The sequence below is a fragment of the Palaemon carinicauda genome, chromosome 31 (assembly GCF_036898095.1).
Source record: "Palaemon carinicauda isolate YSFRI2023 chromosome 31, ASM3689809v2, whole genome shotgun sequence".
Taxonomy (NCBI): Eukaryota; Metazoa; Arthropoda; class Malacostraca; order Decapoda; family Palaemonidae; genus Palaemon; species Palaemon carinicauda.
Window position 1 is genome coordinate 11,586,144 of NC_090755.1, and position 19,584 is coordinate 11,605,727.

The 19,584-nt window shown below is 47.3% G+C and overlaps 1 protein-coding gene across 2 annotated transcripts in view; it reads left to right on the forward strand.

Moving 5' to 3' along the window:
* Positions 1–19,584, forward strand: part of LOC137624283 (2-(3-amino-3-carboxypropyl)histidine synthase subunit 1-like) — a 40,425-nt gene that overhangs the window by 12,440 nt on the left and 8,401 nt on the right. The window lies entirely within an intron of this gene.

Here is a 19,584-nt window from a genome sequence, read left to right on the forward strand (position 1 = left end):
TTGAGCCCATTCAACTTTTATTTTTGTTTAGATTAAAACAGTTGCTCTGTAAGAGTGATGAGATGAATATTTTTAGAAAATATTTTAAGAAATTTATTCTTTGAATAGTCTTCGTGCTGTTTTCCAAAGATGAACTAACGTTTGGTTTATTTATGCTACGCAGTTTGCGCTCTATCGTTACGATAGAGAAAGAGAGAATCACGGTTTCACTTTGCAGAAAGAGTAAATCGATTTTGACGTTTTGTTCATTCTTCTTTCAAACTGAAGTTTTTTTTTAGATACTAATTTAAAGGAACATGTTAATTTTCAATTTCTGAGTCCTTTCAGTTTTTTCCTTTAGTCAAATAACCTGTTATTGACGAAGGGTGAGTGGGCCATTCTCTTGTGAGTGACAAGAGAGAGAAAGAGAGAACGATCCGATCTTTATTCTCGTCCCAAGTCTCTGTACAAGGAGTTTGGGAGCGAGTAACGTTGTTCTCGATTCAGTTTTTTACTCTCGTCCCAAGTCTCTGTACGGGGAGAGAGGATAAAACGTTTTAGTTTTTATTCTCGTCCCAAGGCACTGTACGGTGAGAGATTGAAAACGTAGTCCTTAGTGAACTAGTGTTTAGTCTCATCCCCAGTTACTGATCTTTTTAACTTTATATATTTCCGTTTTATTCGATATATATGTATATGTTTATTGATTTTTGCATGTGTGTTTCATTTTGTACTAATGTGCTTACATTTTACGACTCATTTCGCAATTCTAACCTTTTGATTTAAGGGAGAATTGCGTGCTTCAGGTAGAAATCAGTTTTATTCATGTCTAATGTGAAATTATTAAAAAATGCGATATCAGTGAAGTAGTGCAAAAAACATGTTCTGTGTTGCGGAGGGTTCGTTTGTTCGTGCTTGTCACTTGCCTAGTCCGAGACCTCTTTCAGGCTCCCCTGCACCAGGGAGAAGGAATGTCGTAGGACCTAAGGGAGTGAGGAGTGTAAACCAACGAACAGACGTTCCCTCAAAGGTATCAGACGTTGCTCGTCAAGCACGTCCTTGCCATAAGACAGGAGAGACGAAGTTTCTCCTCGTCTTCCGATGATTCGTCTCTTTAAAAGCCTGGGCGTAATGTTTCGAGACGGTTGAAACGTTTATTAGTTCCTTCAGAACAAGTTCAACGTCCTAGCTGTAGTCATCATAAGAGTCCCGTTCATAGCGATGATGTTCATGTACAGACGTTTCAGCCACAGACTCGACATGACGTTGAGCGGTAGACACCGTAGACACAACGTGACATCGAGTGTCAGTCACCGTAGTCACGATATAGCATCGATCAGCAGTCACCGCTGTTACTACGTGACGTTTGAACGTTAGCCACCGCAGTCACAGGTTGATCCGAAGTTAAGTGTTTTGCAAGATATGCTGTTAAAGCTTTCTTCTTTAATAGAAGCTTTCGATCCTGTTCCTGTGCGAAAGAATCCTTTGCTTTTGGACGTCACGGTTCTGGGATACGTGATTCAGGTCTTCAACCTTCTAGACGAGCTTTGTTACGCCACGCTGACATTATCCCTAGTGACAGCTTTGCTGTTAAACGAGATGCGGAGCATAAATCTCGATGTAACTTTGATCGCTTTGAACGTCAGCCACCGCAGTCACAGCGTGACGTTGAGCTGCAGACACCGCAGACACGACGTGACGTTGAGCGGTAGACACCGTAGACATGACGTGACGTCGAGGGTCAGTCATCGTCACGATATAGCATCGAACAGCAGTCACCGCTGTTACTACGGGACGTTTGAACGTCAGTTACTTCTGTCACGACGTGTAGTAGAATAACATTCTCTGCAGTCACAACGTGACATCGACCCTCCAACTTTAACTTCTGTTCATATACAAGTTGATGTAGCCTGTCAGGCTTTTCCTTCACGTCATTCTGAATATAAATCTCCTTCTCGCAAGACTTTAGATTTATCAGATGATGTGCCTTCTGAAGAAGTTGATGACCCCCTTTCAACTAATGTACCTTTGGGGAGTCATTCAGAAGAGGAGTAACCTAGGGTGGTCCAACAATCCCTTGTTTTTCAATATTAATCTTACCCGATGATCATGTAGCTGTCAACTCTGTTGCCCGACAGAAATCTACGGTCGGGATACGCCAGCGATCGCTATACAGGTGGGGGTGTACACAACAGCGCCATCTGTGGTCAGGTACTCCAGTACTTCTTGTCAACACCACCTCAATTTTTCCTCTGTCGTGCCACCGGCTAGACCTACTTGGATACGCTGTTGATTCTGGAGTTATTGTTCACGATTTGGTGATGTATTTGCTCTAGAGTTTAGCCTTCGCTATTCAGGAAGCTTTAACATTAGCTTAGCAAGTTTTTGGAATTAATTTGATTTATTTTGGTGACGAAGAGAGTATGAACTCTCTTTCACTTTTAAATGGCCGACCCTTCCCTTAGACGGAAGTGTTGGTGTCGAAGAGAGTATGGACTCTCTTTCTTAATTTTGCTTAACAAAGTTATAGATTTATTTTTTGGGCTCAAGCCATGGCGTCCTGATGGAAGGTTCCTGTTTGGTAGCTTCCTTGGGTATAAGACTACTAAGATATTCCCAGAGAATTTAACCACAGGTTATCACAGAATTCTAACTTCTGGAGCGAGTATGTCAAAGGTTTCCCTTTAAGACATCGTAATACAACAGGGGACACGCATGTCTGAACGTGCCACATAGCTATCTTCACCCCGAACAGAGTTAATGCTTCGGTGTGTAAGGGCTGAGAATAGCTGGGAGCCGTTCCACAGCTAATCTCACTCGTGGCTACTACTGATACTCGAGACGTAAACAAACGGACGCCATTGCTCTGATGACGTCACGCCCGTCTTCATCCTTTGTTTAGTAGCTGCCCTACTTAGACGGATTTTCCCTGTGTTATCTTTATCGCTTTGCATCTTCGCTATGTCGTTACCTTCAGCCTCGCCTTCTTCTGGAAAGTTGAGTACAAGGTTCCAGTATTGTTTAATTAAGCTCTGGCCGTAAAGTAAATATTACTTTTCGAAATAATTGATGTTTTGTGGCAGAGCTGTGCCTCTACCGGACCCGCCATTTTATGGCGTCGTTGTTGTTATGCATGTCTTATTTAGTTAGCCACAACAAAGCTTCCGGCATTATATACTAATCGAATACATTAGTTTATTTAGTCTTCATAGCTAGGAACTTTTATATCGTGTTTAGACGCTTTTTATCGGTCATCGATTGACCTCATACCAGTCGGCTACTATAGCCCCCAGGCCAGGAGCCTACATACAAGTGTTCATGCATGATTTATTAGTGATCCTAGACTAAGTTATGAAGATAGTGGCATTATTATTTTACAATACTTTTGACAGTGATGCAAATGTTTTCGCCTTCAGGGACCATATAGGGGATAGGCTAGTCAGTGATTCTTTCTAGCCTAACCTAATATTAGGACCCCTATATGCTTCCTTCATCCCCTGCCTTGGCATTCCCTCTATTTAGCCTTGATCCCCTTTCTGAGTAAAGGGATTAATTGTCTAATAGAGTATATATCGCCTCTCTGTCCTCCCTAAAGGAATGAACCCCCTTTAGGGCTGCGTCTGAGAGTGAGGTTAGGCTAGCCTACCTCTATGGCTAGGATAGTCTATGACTTTCCTGCGATAGCGATATGTCTTCTTCCTTGCCTAGTTCAGGACTTTTAGCCCTGTTCTAGGTCGGGTTAGGAAGGTTTCTCTGTTCCATGCTGAAACTGTACTCTTGCACCGTTTTAGCCGATCAGCCTGATCTTAGGTTAGGGAGTGTCCTCCCTTCCCTTAGTGGCCGCTCTGGTACAGAAACCCTTCCTGGGAAGACTTCTCTCTTCTCCCTCCCCACCTATCTCTTGTATAGCCTAGCCTATGCTTAGGTTAGTTTATACTCATCTGTCCCCTGTCCTACAACTCCTCCTTAGGGTGGAAGAGTAGGGCTACCCGAGCTTCCTTGTGCAGTCCACTCTGGTACATATACCTTCATAGTGTCCTATAAGGTTAGTTACTAGTATAGTTCTGCATATGGGAGTCTCCCCCCCCCCCCTCTTGGGTGTTCCCTAGCCCTCCCTTGGGCTACCTAGCTCCCGGTCCCTAGTGACCCCTGCTCATGGATGTTAGAGCCTGCCTCTATCATGGGTACACCCCCTCAGGGAGGGGGAGGGATGTCTGGAACCCTGACGGTACTTCCTGCATCCCTTCCCCCCTCCCCCTGTCTCTCTATCTATCCGGGTGCCGGTCTCTTGCCGCCTCTACTGTCGGCAATACCTGCCTCCTACTTGGTGACTTCCCTACCCTTGCCGCCAGCCTCCCGTGTACCGAGGGACTGCCGGCTGCCGCCGGCTACTACCGGCGGCTCTCCTACTCCTATCTAATCGTCCACTTGCCGGTCGATCACCGGAGTGCCGGCATATACTGCCGGCAACCCGATACTGCCTTTACCATCCTTATCCCAGTCACCAACCTGGCATCCTCCGACTGCCGGAGCCGCCGCTTCCTGCCGGAGTGCCGCCGTTGTGCCGGCGGCCGCCATCCTGGTATTTAACTGACTTTTGAAAATTGTCTGTTCTAATGCCAGAATCTATGCTGGAGCGAGCTCCGGCATGCCGGCGGCTTGCCGGATGCCCCGGAGGCGTCAAGAATACTTGCACCCCCTTACTGTAGCTATCATAAGACTAGGATAGCCCTATATCGCAAACAGATAAGCTGCTTCTGCTATTAAGATCAGTACCTAGTACTGCTCTATTAGTGATCATGCTGTCTCTTTGCATTCTTCTATTTCCAGCATGCTATGTGCATCTTAGCACGGCTGGTTGCCAGAAGCAGTTACCCTTTAATGAGGCCTTCTGGCTCTTAACTGGGAACCGAATGAATTCGATCCCAATCTTGTCCTTGGTTTTCCATGGAGTTCCAAAATACTGGGAATTCTAGGAAACTATATCCAATGATCTCGGTCATTTGGATTATCCAAGGACCAAGCTTGTGGTAACCAGCCGGGCGAGATGCATGGAGCATGTTCTCCTTTACTGTTTTCATTCTCTATGCATCACACCTTCTTTAAGTTAAAATTAATGATTAATATTAACTTAGTTTAAGAGCCATTCTTATGACTCCCCCATACTCATTTTCTCTTTCTTCCACAGGAGGAGCAGATGAAGTGTGACTTCGCCTTCTGCGCTGTGAAACGCCCGCAGTTTTACGGGCATACGGCTTGCAGGACTCACGCCCCTTGTGCAGACAAGAAAGGGGATTTGAAGTTTTGGAATCCACTGGATTGTACGGTCTGCCAGGCCCACCTAGTTGAGGCCTTCCATAACCCTCCCTCAGCGGAGGTTAGAGACATTTCTCGTGAAAAGCTGCGCAAGTGGGTGCGTGGCTTTCAGAAAAATGCTACTGGACCGTACCTGGCCACCGAAGAACTGAGGTCCCTGTTGTTCCCTAAGGCCTCCCCTGACTCAGTGGTACCAAAAGATGCGATCCCCACTGTCCAAATTACGGTGGAACCTGATGTGGTCATGGCTCAGTCCATGCACGAGTGTCGTTTAGATTCCGAGGATGATGAACAGATCTCAGACGTCTCGGAAGACACGGAGAAGACGCTTATGGCTCAAGGAGCCGAAGAGGACGAAGACAAGGTGGAGTACACCGAGTCGGAGCTTGGAGCTGCTCCCTCGTCCATCCCTCCTCCTACTCCTACACCGACGGAAATGTCCATTCCGTCTACCTCCTCGACTCCGGATCCTTCTTCTTCTACCCAAGAACTGATCCGGCTGATTAGAGCCGTCATGGACGACAGGCTGAAGGAGAACCAGGAGTCCATCAGGTCGATGATTGGATCCAGAGAACCGAAGAAGATTTCGGTCAAGGATCTCCCAGCTTGCTCTCATGCCAACCCGTGGAGGTATGCAGAGCATATGGTTATTGCGACCGGCAGGATCTTTGTTAGTGACAAGATCGGCACGGTCCCGTTGGAAGATGTGGAGTTCTTCCCAAGCTTCGAGGCCTACCCGGACTGTTACGTCCGGCTTCGTTCCGAACCTGCCTCGAAGGAAGAGACCGAACCTAAAGAAGAGATAGTGTTCGATCTCGCAAAGGCCCAGGCTATGCTAGCCTCCGCATTTAAGAGTAGGGGCTTTACCTGCTCTAAGCTTCCGGCTTTGAGCAAGAAGCATCCTACGTACGTTGCACCTGACACTGCGGTTCTTCCTTTCTTGGAAAAGGCCTTAGCTGCATGCCTTAAAGCGGCGGAAGAAGGGAAACCCTGCCCTGCACTGGAGGAGTGCAGACCCTTCTCCATCGTGACCCCCCCTGACGCTCGACACTGGAAAGATGTTCAGCATACTTTCGTCGTGGGAAGGCTCGATCCTGACGTCGCCGGACGTCAGTTTAATGAAGACCTCCCTAAGCTCAACGATCACCTCCTTCGCCGGGAACAAGACACGAAGGAGAGGCTTGCGGCATCTCTTTCTCATCAAGTCCAACTGGAAGTGATGGCCTGTGACACAAGAGTACCAGATCACTACATGGTACTAGCCAAATCCCACTTACTGACAGTAATGAAGGACTTGTACCACTTCATAAAGGCTCGCAGAGCCTGTCGTGAATTCGTGTTTGCCGGTGCCACCGTGAAACACGAACCCCGGAGGCTGATTTCCTCCAACATCTGGGGAAAGCACCTGTTTCCTTCTGACCTTGTCAAGGAAATAACTGACAGAGCCGCCACGGAGAATAGGAACCTTCTCCACAAGTGGGGCATGTCCAGAAAAAGGAAACCCTCTCAGGACGATGGACCTCAGCCTAAGAGGAAACCTCAAAAACCAAAACCCCAGCAACGTCAGCAACGACGTCAGTTTCCGGGACCCGCTACCTCCCAAGTGGTTGCCCAACCACAACAGACCTTTCAATTGGTCCCCCAACCGGTGTTGTCACAGTCACCGGTCTTCACCCCTGCCTTTGAGCAACCATCCACTACCTTTCATGCCAAAGGTAGAGGCTCGTTCAGGGGTGCAAGCAGAGACGCATCTCGTCGTCCCTCCAGAGGTAGAGGAGGAAAGGGAGCTAGCGGCCGAGGCAACAAGTCCTCGGGACACCAGAAGCAATGAAGTGCTTCCGGTGGGAGGAAGACTCCGCCAATTCCAGGATCGTTGGACCTTCGATCCCTGGGCACACAGCATCATCAAGAACGGTCTAGGCTGGAGTTGGACGCAACCACCCCCAATCTTCCAGCGGTTCTTCCAGCAATCGACCCCCCTTCTGGAAGAATATGTTCTAGACCTCTTGAACAAGAAGGTGATAAGGAAGGTAAAGTCCACCAGGTTCCAAGGGAGACTGTTTTGCGTTCCCAAGAAGGACTCAGACAAACTCAGAGTCATTCTGGACTTATCCCCCCTCAACAAGTTCATAGAGAACAACAAATTCAAGATGCTGACGCTTCAACAAATAAGGACCCTTCTGCCTCAAGGTTCCTACACGGTCTCTATAGACCTGGCGGATGCCTATTGGCACATTCCAATGAACCATCACGCTTCCTCCTACCTAGGATTTCGACTCCAAAGGAAAAGCTACGCCTTCCGGGCCATGCCATTCGGCCTCAATGTGGCCCCTCGGATCTTCACAAAACTGGCGGATGCCATAGTACAACAGCTCCGCCTAAGAAACGTCCAGGTGATGGCCTACCTCGACGACTGGCTAGTCTGGGCTCCATCGCCCGAAGAGTGTGCAAAGTCTTGCAACGAAGTTACCCAGTACCTAGAACACCTGGGATTCAAGATCAACGAGAAGAAATCTCGCCTCTCTCCAGCTCAGAAGTTTCAGTGGTTGGGAATCCACTGGAATCTTCAGTCACACCGCCTTTCCATCCCCCAGAAGAAAAGGAAGGAAATAGCAGGGTCTGTCAAGCGACTACTGAAATCCAAACGCATTTCAAGACGACAGCAGGAACGAGTTCTAGGCTCTCTACAATTCGCCTCAGTGACAAACCCAGTGCTTCGTGCACAGCTAAAGGATGCCGCGGGAGTCTGGAGACGCTCGGCATCCATCGCTCGAAGAGACCTCAAGAGACGGCTTCCAAACAGACTTCGACGCCTCCTAAAGCCGTGGTCGGAAGCAAAGGCCCTGAAAAGGTCCATTCCTCTCCAACACCCTCCTCCATCACTCAACATCCACACGGATGCCTCACTGGAAGGCTGGGGAGGTCACTCCCACCTGAAACAGGGTCAAGGGACCTGGTCTCCACTATTCAAGACGTTCCACATAAACATCTTAGAGGCCATGGCGGTCCTTCTAACTCTGAAGAAGTTATCCCCGCCGCCCTCGATCCACATCCGTCTAACCCTAGACAACTCGGTGGTAGTTCGTTGTCTCAATCGCCAAGGCTCAAGATCGCCCCAGATAAATCAGGTGCTTCTCCCAATCTTCCGTCTGGCGGAGAAGAAGAAGTGGCACCTGTCTGCAGTTCACCTACAAGGATTCCGCAATGTGACAGCGGATGCTCTATCTCGGACAAACCCGATAGAGTCGGAATGGTCTCTAGACGCAAGATCGTTCTCCTTCATCTCTCATCAAGTCCCAGAACTTCAGATAGATCTCTTTGCAACGAGCGACAACAATCAACTTCCTCTGTACGTAGCCCCGTACGAGGACCCCAAAGCAGAAGCGGTGGACGCCATGTCACTGGACTGGAACAGATGGTCAAAGATATACCTGTTCCCTCCCACCAACCTTCTGTTGAAAGTCCTCTCCAAACTGAGAACCTTCAAAGGGACAGCGGCCCTAGTGGCTCCCAAGTGGCCCCGGAGCAACTGGTACCCCCTGGTCCTGGAGCTGCAGCCCAAGATGATCCCTCTCCCGGGCCCAGTTCTCTCTCAACAAGTACAGAAGTCGACTGTCTTCGCTTCATCATCGAAAATCAAGGACCTTCATCTCATGATTTTCTCTCCCTTGCCGCAAAGAAGAGGTTTGGGATCTCGAAGAAAAGTCTAGACTTCCTAGAGGAATACAAGACCGAATCCACGAGACGGCAATATGAATCATCCTGGAGGAAATGGGTCTCCTTTGTCAAGGCAAAAAATCCTAAAGAAATCACCATTGATTTCTGTATGTCCTTCTTCATTCACCTTCATGGACAAGGATTAGCAGCCAATACGATTTCAACCTGCAAATCGGCCTTGACTAGACCAATTCTATATGCTTTCCAAATTGATCTGTCCAACGACATCTTTAACAAATTACCAAAAGCATGTGCTCGCCTACGCCCAGCACCCCCTCCGAAACCGATCTCCTGGTCACTAGACAAGGTACTCCATTTCGCCTCCAACTTGGACAACGATTCATGCCCCCTCAAGGATCTGACTCAGAAAGTTATATTTTTATTTGCTCTCGCTTCGGGAGCTCGAGTCAGCGAAATAGTGGCATTATCAAGAGAAGAGGGACACATCCTGTTTGCCGATTCAGGAGAAGTGACCCTCTCCCCTGATCCGACGTTTCTCGCTAAAAACGAATTACCCACCAAAAGATGGGGCCCTTGGAGAATATGCCCCCTGAAGGAGGATGTCTCTCTATGTCCAGTAGAGAGTCTCAAGGTCTATCTTCGCAGAACTTCGAACTTTGGTGGAGGCCAACTCTTCAAAGGAGAAACATCGGGCAGCGACCTGTCACTGAAACAATTAAGAGCGAAAATCACCTACTTCATTCGCAGAGCGGATCCGAACAGTACACCCGCTGGTCATGATCCTAGAAAAGTGGCATCTTCTCTGAACTTCTTTCAGAGCATGGACTTTGAAAGCCTTAAAAACTTTACGGGCTGGAAGTCCTCGCGAGTTTTCTTTAAACATTATGCGAAACAAGTGCACGAAGTCAAACATTTTGTGGTAGCCGCAGGTAGTGTTATGAAACCTGCACCTAACTCTGCGTAGAACAGTGAGTTACTTGGGACTCTAACTCTTCGGGTGCCTATGTTGACCCTCGAGCGATTCATAGTGATGTCTAAAAACACTTAGTGCTTTTATAACTGTTCTTATCCCAGGTGAAATGTCATAGTGTCACACAAGTGCCGCATGCCTTGAGCATGATGTGTTGTTTAAAGACTTGCGTTCCTCGAGAACGAGTACCTACTAATCCTGAAATTCCTTTTCAGATTCAAGAGCAAGCCTTTATTTCTATGTACATTATTATTACTGTAAATGAACTTTACTTTTGCTGTAAATTATTTAATTTCTGCATTGTGAAATAAAATTTCTATTTTATTACTTATGCGTCTCTTTCAGCTCCTACCTACTATGAAATACATACTGTCATAGTTTTATTTATTCCTCCTTTCTTATGGTCATGAAGAATTTAAGATGTCTAATCCTAAATTATATTCACCCTGTCTCAGTAAGGTTCCTACACGAATACTTACTTCTGATAACCAAGAGATGAACTCTATACACAGTGCCCAACCACCACTGGTCTAATTCAGAATGTTCCTATACAAATATCAAACATTCTGCTTCATCTCTAAGTTCTTCAAGTTCTTCTGTCAGGATGAATAGCCCTTCAATACCACTTTGACGTCGGCATAGCCCATGGGAACTTCCTACCAATGGGGGGCAGGATACTTCGTTCCTATGGTTCTTTACCTAAGATTACTTTGCTGTTTTGTCAATGCCCAGGCACTTAACACTGGGGGAAAATCTACCACGATACATTGATTCTCTGGTACTCTTCCATCAGGACGCCATGGCTTGAGCCCAAAAAACGGATTTTGAGCGAAGCGAAAAATCTATTTTTGGGTGAGATAGCCATGGCGTCCTGATGGACCCTCCCTACTACTTTGTCCAGTTTTGTTCCCACCCTACACAATTGTATCATGGTGATGGGCAGCAACTGGCTTCAGGATGAAGACGGGCGTGACGTCATCAGAGCAATGGCGTCCGTTTGTTTACGTCTCGAGTATCAGTAGTAGCCACGAGTGAGATTAGCTGTGGAACGGCTCCCAGCTATTCTCAGCCCTTACACACCGAAGCATTAACTCTGTTCGGGGTGAAGATAGCTATGTGGCACGTTCAGACATGCGTGTCCCCTGTTGTATTACGATGTCTTAAAGGGAAACCTTTGAGATACTCGCTCCAGAAGTTAGAATTCTGTGATAACCTGTGGTTAAATTCTCTGGGAATATCTTAGTAGTCTTATACCCAAGGAAGCTACCAAACAGGAACCTTCCATCAGGACGCCATGGCTATCTCACCCAAAAATAGATTTTTCGCTTCGCTCAAAATCCGTTTTATATCTCTCCGCCTTTTATAGGCCTCTTCGATTAACTTCCTTTTATTATAAACTTATTAAAATTAATTTTTATGTTTGTTTATATGCGACCTTTCCTAATAGTAGGCGGTCTTTTCTTGGAACCGAAGTTAATTAACATTGAGCCCGTCATATCGTTTTTGCCTGTTAAGATTTTATGCTATTTTAATTTTAATGTTTTTGAAAGAATTTCTTTGATAGTCTCGTACTGTTTTCAAAGTTGAACTAACGTTTTGTTTTGTCTCCGCAGTTGTTGACGTTCAGAACGTTCAACTTGCGCTCTATCGTTACGATAGAGAGAGAGGATTCACGGTTTCACGTTGCAGTAAGAGTAAACCGATTCTAGCGTTTTGTTCATTCTTTCTTAGCTTAAATGGTTTTAATTCTAATAAAGGAACTTTTTATTTGGGAAATCTTTCAGTTTTTTTTCCTTTAACAATAATATGTTTTAACGATATATATAATTGGGCTCATCTCTCAGGTTCTAAGTCAAGAGAGAGAGAGAGAGAGATAGAGACGGAGGGAGAGAGAGGAGGATAAACGTTTCGTTCAAGCGGGTAACGTTGTTATCGTTTCTGCTCTTCTCCCTAGTCTCTTTAGGGGAAGAAGGTAAACGTTTCTAGAGTTTTATTCTTGTTCCCAGGCTTTATGCGGTGAGAGATTTTAAACGTAGTTTATTTGATCTAGGGTTTAGTCTCTTTTCCAGCCACTGAATTCTTTATCTTTCATTATGTTTTTTCTGTTACATTGTAATACTGTTTTCGCAATTACTAACTTTTAATGAAGGATAGAATTGCGTGTTTCAGGTACAAACCACTTAAAGTTTCGAGTTCAGTGAAATAAGTGCAAACAGAAAATCAAAAGTGATAAAGTGATAAGCGCAAAGTGTTACAGTGTTGCGTTCGAGGGTTCGTCTGTTCGTGCCAGTTGTTCGCCTAGTCTGGGACCTCTTACAAGCTCCCAAGCCCAGGGGAGAAGTAATGTCGAAGGACTTATGGGTTCATCAGGCCTTGATCGACGAACAGACGTTTCCCTCCGTGGTTTCGGGTGTATCCACTCACGTAGCCGACGTGATCACCCCACCCACACTAAGACGAGAGAGCCCATTTATTCCTCGTCTGCGGAAGAGGTTTCTCGCAGAAACCATGGACCAAATCTTGCAGCTTTTAAGTGCAAGTCAGTCCCTTCCGCGCAAGTCCAACGGCCTAGGTGTAGCCACTGCCACTGGGTCAGTTCGGACTTGCTGCAGTACGACAACTGCACACCTCCCAGAGAGGCAAGGTGGTACCGCAACAGGCAGTAACTCCGTCTGTTGCCGCACCAGCTGTTTTAGACCCTCAGTCTCAACGGACAGTAGCTCCGTTTGTTGTTGTCTTTCATAGACCCTAGTGGTCCATGCTGCAGACTATACAGTCTCAGCTTGCTCCTTCATACAGGAGTATCATGCTGGAAGATTGACAATGCAGCCTGTTAACCTACAACCCGCCGAGGTTGTGCGCTCAGCAGATACTGCGGCTGCCTGCTCCCACCCTCCACCTGTGAGAGCTCCACCTCCGATGCGCAGTCCACCCTGCCAGACGCATGTTCTTGCTGCGCCTCCTGCTTTCATGCGTGAGTTGCCGCATCGGGAGTTGCCGGGTTCCAGCACTATGAGGCAACCTCCTCAACCCATGAAGCAGGAGCCTCATGCTATGCGGCATCCTCCTCAACCCATGAGGCAGGAGCCTCATGCTATGCGGCAACCTCCTCTACCCATGAGGCAGGAGCCTCATGCTATGCGGCATCCTCCTCAACCATGAGGCAGGAGCCTCATGCTATGCGGCATCCTCCTCAACCCATGAGGCAGGAGCCTCATGCTATGAGGAGCCTCATGCTATGCGGCATCCTCCTCAACCCATGAGGCAGGAGCCTCATGCTATGCGGCAACCTCCTCAACCCATGAGGCAGGAGCCTCATACTATGCGGCATCCTCCTCAACCCATGCGGCATGAGCCTCATCCCTTGCAGCATGAGCCTCATCCCATGCAGCATGAGCCTCATACCATGCAGCATGAGCCTCATCCCATGCAGCATGAGCCTCATCCCATGCAGCATAAGCCGCATGACATGCAACATGCTCTGCATACCTTACAGCATGCTCTACATACAGCATGCTCTGCATACCTTACAGCATGCTCTGCATACCTTACAGCATGCTCTGCATACCTTACAGCATGCTCTGCATACCTTACAGCATGCTCTGCATACAGCATGCTCTGCATTCCTTACAGCATGCTCTGCATACCTTACAGCATGCTCTGCATACAGCATGCTCTGCATACCTTACAACATGCTCTGCATTCCTTACAGCATGCTCTGTATACCTTACAGCATGCTCTGCATACCTTACCGCATGCTCCTCAGTCACACATCTTTGGTTGTTGCCAACTCACAAGACTGTCAAGCAGTTTCATAACGTTGCCTTCTGGTCTGCTGCTTTTGCACCAGTGAAACCCTCACTGAGAGAACTTAGCTTTTCTCGGATATGGTTCCTGTAGATGAGAAAGTGCTATTCTCCCTCCTTCTGATATTCCCTTGAGGACTCTGTCATTTGGAGAGGAGCCTTAAGCTGCTTAGCCTCCTATGGACTTTTATTTAAGCATAACATGCTTCCAGGGAGGGTAATGGTTCCGCTTCAGTCGCTAACCCCGTCTGTTGCCACACCTGCTCCCATAGACCTTGAGCTTTGTTGCAAGACATGCAGTCCAAGCTTAGTCCTTGTTAGAGGATTTTTTTTTTTTTTTTACGGAGTCAGTGTGTCACTGGGAAGACGTTCAACAACCAGCAGAGGTGACTTGTTGTGACGCAGTGCGGCAACCTCAGCAACCCGATAAGGAGTTGTCTGTACTACCCAGACAGTCTAGACAGTTTCGGGTTGTCGCTGTACTTCCTCGCTTCCCCATGGTTGACAGTTCACAGACTGTGCAGCAGTACCATGATCTTGTGTCCGACTCCGTCAGACGACTGGCTTTTAAGAGCTCCCACAAGTCGTCGCTGTCTGGAGAATCTCAGATGGACTATGGATCTGACCAAGGAACTGGGCCTCCTGGTCAATCTAGAGGAGTCCCAGCTCGTCCCATCCCAGACCATTGTCTACCTGGGTATGGAGCTTCAGAGTCGAGCTTTTCGGGCTTTTCCGTCGGCCCCAAGGATCTACCAAGCCCTAGAATGCATCCAGAGCATGCTGAGAAGGAACCGATGCTCAGTCAGGTAGTGGATGAGTCTAACAGGGACACTTTCATCGCTGGCCCTGTTCATCGAGTTAGGGAGACTCCACCTCCGCCCCCTTCAGTATCATCTAGCTGCTCACTGGATAAAGGACATGAAGCTAGAGACGGTCTCAGTTCCTGTTTCCGAAGAGAGGAGGTCTACTCTAACGTGGTGAAAGAACAGCTTTCTTCTCAAGGAAGGTCTACCTTTGGCTGTTCAGAAACCCGACCGCCGTCTCTTCTCGGACGCATCAGACACGGGCTGGGGTGCGACTTTGGACGGACAGGAATGCTCGGGAACATGGAATCAGGAGCAAAGGACACTTCACATCAATTGCAAGGAGCTGTTGGCGGTTCATCTGGCCTTGATAAACTTCAAGTCCCTCCAGCTTAACAAGGTGGTGGAGGTGGACTCTGACAACACCACAGCCTTGGCTTACATCTCCAAGCAGGGAGGGACTCATTCGTGGAAGTTGTTCTAGATCGCAAGGGACCTCCTCATCTGGTCAAAGATCGAAAGCTCACGCTGGTAACGAGGTTCATTCAGGGCGATATGAATGTCATGGCAGCCGGAAGGGTCAGGTCATCCCCACAGAGTGGACCCTTCACAAGAATGTTTGCAGCAGACTTTGGGCCCTGTGGGGTCAGCCAACCATAGATCTGTTCGCTACCTCGATAACCTAGAGGCTCCCGTTGTATTGTTCTCCGATTCCAGACCCAGCAGCAGTTCACGTGGATGCTTTTCTGCTGGATTGGTCCCATCTCGACCTGTATGCATTCCCGCCGTTCAAGATTGTCAACAGGGTACTTCAGAAGTTCGCCTCTCTCAAAGGGACACGGCTGACGTTGGTTGCTCCCCTCTGGCCCGCGAGAGAATGGTTCATAGAGGTACTGCAATGGCTGGTCGACATTCCCAGGACTCTTCCTCTAGGAGTGGACCTTCTACGTCAACCTCACGTAAAGAAGGTACACCCAAACCTCCACGCTCTTCGTCTGACTGCCTTCAGACTATCGAAAGACTCTCAAGAGCTAGGGGCTTTTCGAAGGAGGCAGCCAGAGCGATTGCCAGAACAAGGAGGACATCCACTCTCAGAGTCTATCAGTCTAAAGGGGAAGTCTTCCGAAGCTGGTACAAGGCCAATGCAGTTTCCTCAACCAGTACCACTGTAACCCAGATTGCTGACTTCCTGTTACATCTAAGGAAGTAAGATCCCTTTCAGCTCCTACGATCAAGGGTTACAGAAGTATGTTGGCAGCGGTTTTCCGCCACAGAGGCTTGGATCTTTCCACCAACAAAGATCTACAGGACCTCCTTAGGTCTTTTGAGACCTCAAAGGAACGTCGGTTGTCCACTCCAGGCTGGAATCTAGACGTGGTCCTAAGGTTCCTTATGTCATCAAGATTTGAACCTCTCCAATCAGCCTCTTTTAAGGACCTCACATTAAAAACTCTTTTCCTCATGTGCTTGGCAACAGCTAAAAGAGTAAGTGAGATCCACGCCTTCAGCAGGAACATAGTTTTCACATCTGAAACAGCTACATGTTCCTTGCAGCTCGGTTTTTTGCTAAAACGAGCTTCCTTCACGTCCTTGGCCTAAGTCGTTCGAGATCCCAAGCCTGTCCAACTTGGTGGGGAACAAACTGGAGAGAGTACTTTGCCCAGTTAGAGCTCTTAGGTACTATCTAAAAAGGTCATAACCTTTACGAGGACAATCAGAAGCCTTATGGTGTGCTATCAAGAAGCCTTCTCTTCCAAGGTCTAAGAACTCAGTTTCTTACTAAATCAGGCTTCTGATTAGGGAAGCACATTCTCATCTGAAGGAAGAAGACCTTGCTTTGCTGAAGGTAAGGACACATGAAGTGAGAGCTGTGGCTACTTCAGTGGCCTTCAAACAGAACCGTTCTCTGCAGAGTGTTATGGATGCAACCTATTGGAGAAGCAAGTCAGTGTTCGCATCATTCTATCTCAAAGATGTCCAGTCTCTTTACGAGAACTGCTACACCCTGGGACCATTCGTAGCAACGAATGCAGTAGTAGGCGGGGGCTCAGCCACTACATTCCCATAATCCCATAACCTTTTTAACCTTTCTCTTGAATACTTTTTATGGGTTGTACGGTCGGCTAAGAAGCCTTCCACATCCTTGTTGATTTGGCGGGTGGTCAATTCTTTCTTGAGAAGCGCCGAGGTTAAAGGTTGTGATGAGGTCCTTTAGTATGGGTTGCAGCCCTTTATACTTCAGCACCTAAGAGTCGTTCAGCATCCTAAGAGGACCGCTACGCTCAGTAAGGAAGACGTACTTAATAAAGGCAGAGTTATGGTTCAAGTCGTCTTCCTTACCAGGTACTTATTTATTTTATGTTATTTTTGAATAACTAATAAAATGAAATACGGGATACTTAGCTTCTTTGTTAACATGTATGCTGGTCTCCACCCACCACCCTGGGTGTGAATCAGCTACATGATCATCGGGTAAGATTAATATTGAAAAATGTTATTTTCATTAGTAAAATAAATTTTTGAATATACTTACCCTATGATCATGATTTAATTGACCCACCCTTCCTCCCCATAGAGAACCAGTGGACCGAGGAAAAAATTGAGGTGGTGTTGACAAGAAGTACTGGAGTACCTGACCACAGATGGCGCTGTTGTGTACACCCCCACCTGTATAGCGATCGCTGGCGTATCCCGACCGTAGATTTCTGTCGGGCAACAGAGTTGACAGCTACATGATCATCGGGTAAGTATATTCAAAAATTTATTTTACTAATGAAAATAACATTTTTTAATTATGAATTTCTTCAGTGAAATTTTGTCCTACTCGTTTTGTAACGGCTGCTCCGCCGTCTGAGTTTACTCTTGGCATGACTTTCTTCGACTCCTACATTTACGAAGTCAGTTCTCTCTTGTTCTTCCAAGAGGGCCATGCTCTTACTGGGAGACTGGTTGAAATCCAGGAGAAGTTTAGGAAAGTCTGCTTTTGCTTTTCCTCCTTCTTAATTAGCTTCTCGCTCGGGCGTCTGGTGGGACACAGGAGAATCTCGAGGAGAAGTTCTCGGCTTGGGAGTACCTGCCTCTGCCCAGGGAGACTTCTTAAGCTTAGTGGACTCTCCTCGTCGTCTACCCATGAGACGCTCCAAGATTTTATGTTCTGCTTCAGAGCTAGACCATCTCCTGTTAGGAGTTTTTTCGAGTGTTTGAAGTTTTTATATGTTGGATTGGTCCCTGGGAGCCTTAAGTAAGAAGGTCTCTCCAGCTGTCAATGTATTGCTGTACAATTATTTCATGCATGAACAAGGCTATCAGGGATGGCTCCAATGATATGGCAGCCACGTTCACTGCAGGAACAAGGCTATCAGGGATGGCTCCAATGATCTGGCAGCCACGTTCACTGCAGGAGTACTTAAGATGTAAGTGCGCTCAATGTGTTCATTGTCAAGACAAAGTTCACGATGAAGACTACCAAATCTGTCTTGGCAGCAGTAAGGGAAGGCTACTGGATGGTCTCTCTCGACCTTCAGGATGCATACTTCCACATCCCGATTCATCCAAACTTTCAACAACATCTGAGGTTTATGGACGGGAAAGTAATGTACCAATTTCGAGCACTGTGCTTCTGCCTCATTCCTGCTCCTCTTGTTTTTACAAGGCCCTTGCAAAATGTAGCAAGCTTTCTACATTTTTTGAGGATTCAGAGCCTCCCTTTATTTTGACGACTGGCTAATCAGGGCGTCGTCATTAAATCGCTGTCTGGAGAGCCTCTAATGGACATAAGACCTAACCAAGGAGCTAGGTCTCATAGTGAACGTAGAGAAGTCGTAACTTACAGTACTCCATCCCAGACTATTCTTTATTTGGGAATGGAGATACAGTGTCGGATTTTTCGGGCCTTTTCGTCTCCCACAAGAATGGAACAAGCTCTGTTAAAAGTCCTTCACTTGCAAGAGAAAAACAGTTGCTCTGTAAGAGTTTGAACGAGCCTCGTGGGAACTCTTTCATCGCTGGAGTAGTTTATCTCTCTGGGGAGACTCAACCTTTGCCCTCTCCAATTTCACCTAAACCATTGGAACAAGGAGAAGGGCTTGGAGAGTACTGTATCTCTTTCCCAATCTCCAACTCAGTCTAGACATGTCTGACTTGGTGGGACAGCAACATCAGACTTCGAGAAGGTCTTTCTCTTGCGATCAAGAACCCAAACCATGTGTTGTATTCAGATGCATCGGATTTAGGTTAGGGAGCTCCACTGGACAATCTGGAATGCTCGGGTCTTTGGTCCACGGATCAGAAGGAACTCCATTTAAGGCAAGTAACATCTCTCCTTTGGCGAGATTTGTGCAAGGAAAAATGAATGTCTTGGCGGACTGCCTCAGCAGAAGAGGACAAGTCATCTCCATGGAGTGGACGTTGCACAAGACTGTGTGCGAGAAGCTATGGATGACATGGGGTCAACCCACCATAGATCTTTTTGCGACTTCACTGACAAAGAGGCTCTCGACTTACTGCTTTCCAGTTCCAGATCCAGAGGCAGCCCACATAGACGCTTTCCTGCTGGACTGGTCTCACCTGGACGTTTATGCCTTTCCACCTTTCAAGATCCTAAACAAGGTGCTGCAGAAGTTCACCTCTCACGAAGGGACCAGGTTGACGTTGGTTGCTCCATTCTGGCCCGCGAGAGAGTGGTTTACAGAGGTACTTCTATGGCTGGTAGACGTTCCAAGAAGTCTGCCGTTGCGGATGGATCTCTTGTGACAGCCTCACGTAAAGAGATTTCATCAAAGCCTCCCCATGCTTCGTCTAACTGCCTTCAGACTATCGAAAGACTCTCTTGAGCTCGAGGGTTTTCGAAGGAGGCAGCTAGAGCTATCGCGAGGGCTAGAAGATCCTCTACCATCAGGATCTATCAGTCGAAATGGGAGGTATTTAGAGACTGGTGCAAGTCCTCCTCTATTTCCTCCAAGTGCCTCTGTAGCGCAGATTGCGGATTTTCTGCTTTATCTGAGAAACGGTCGCTCCCTCTCTGCATCCACCA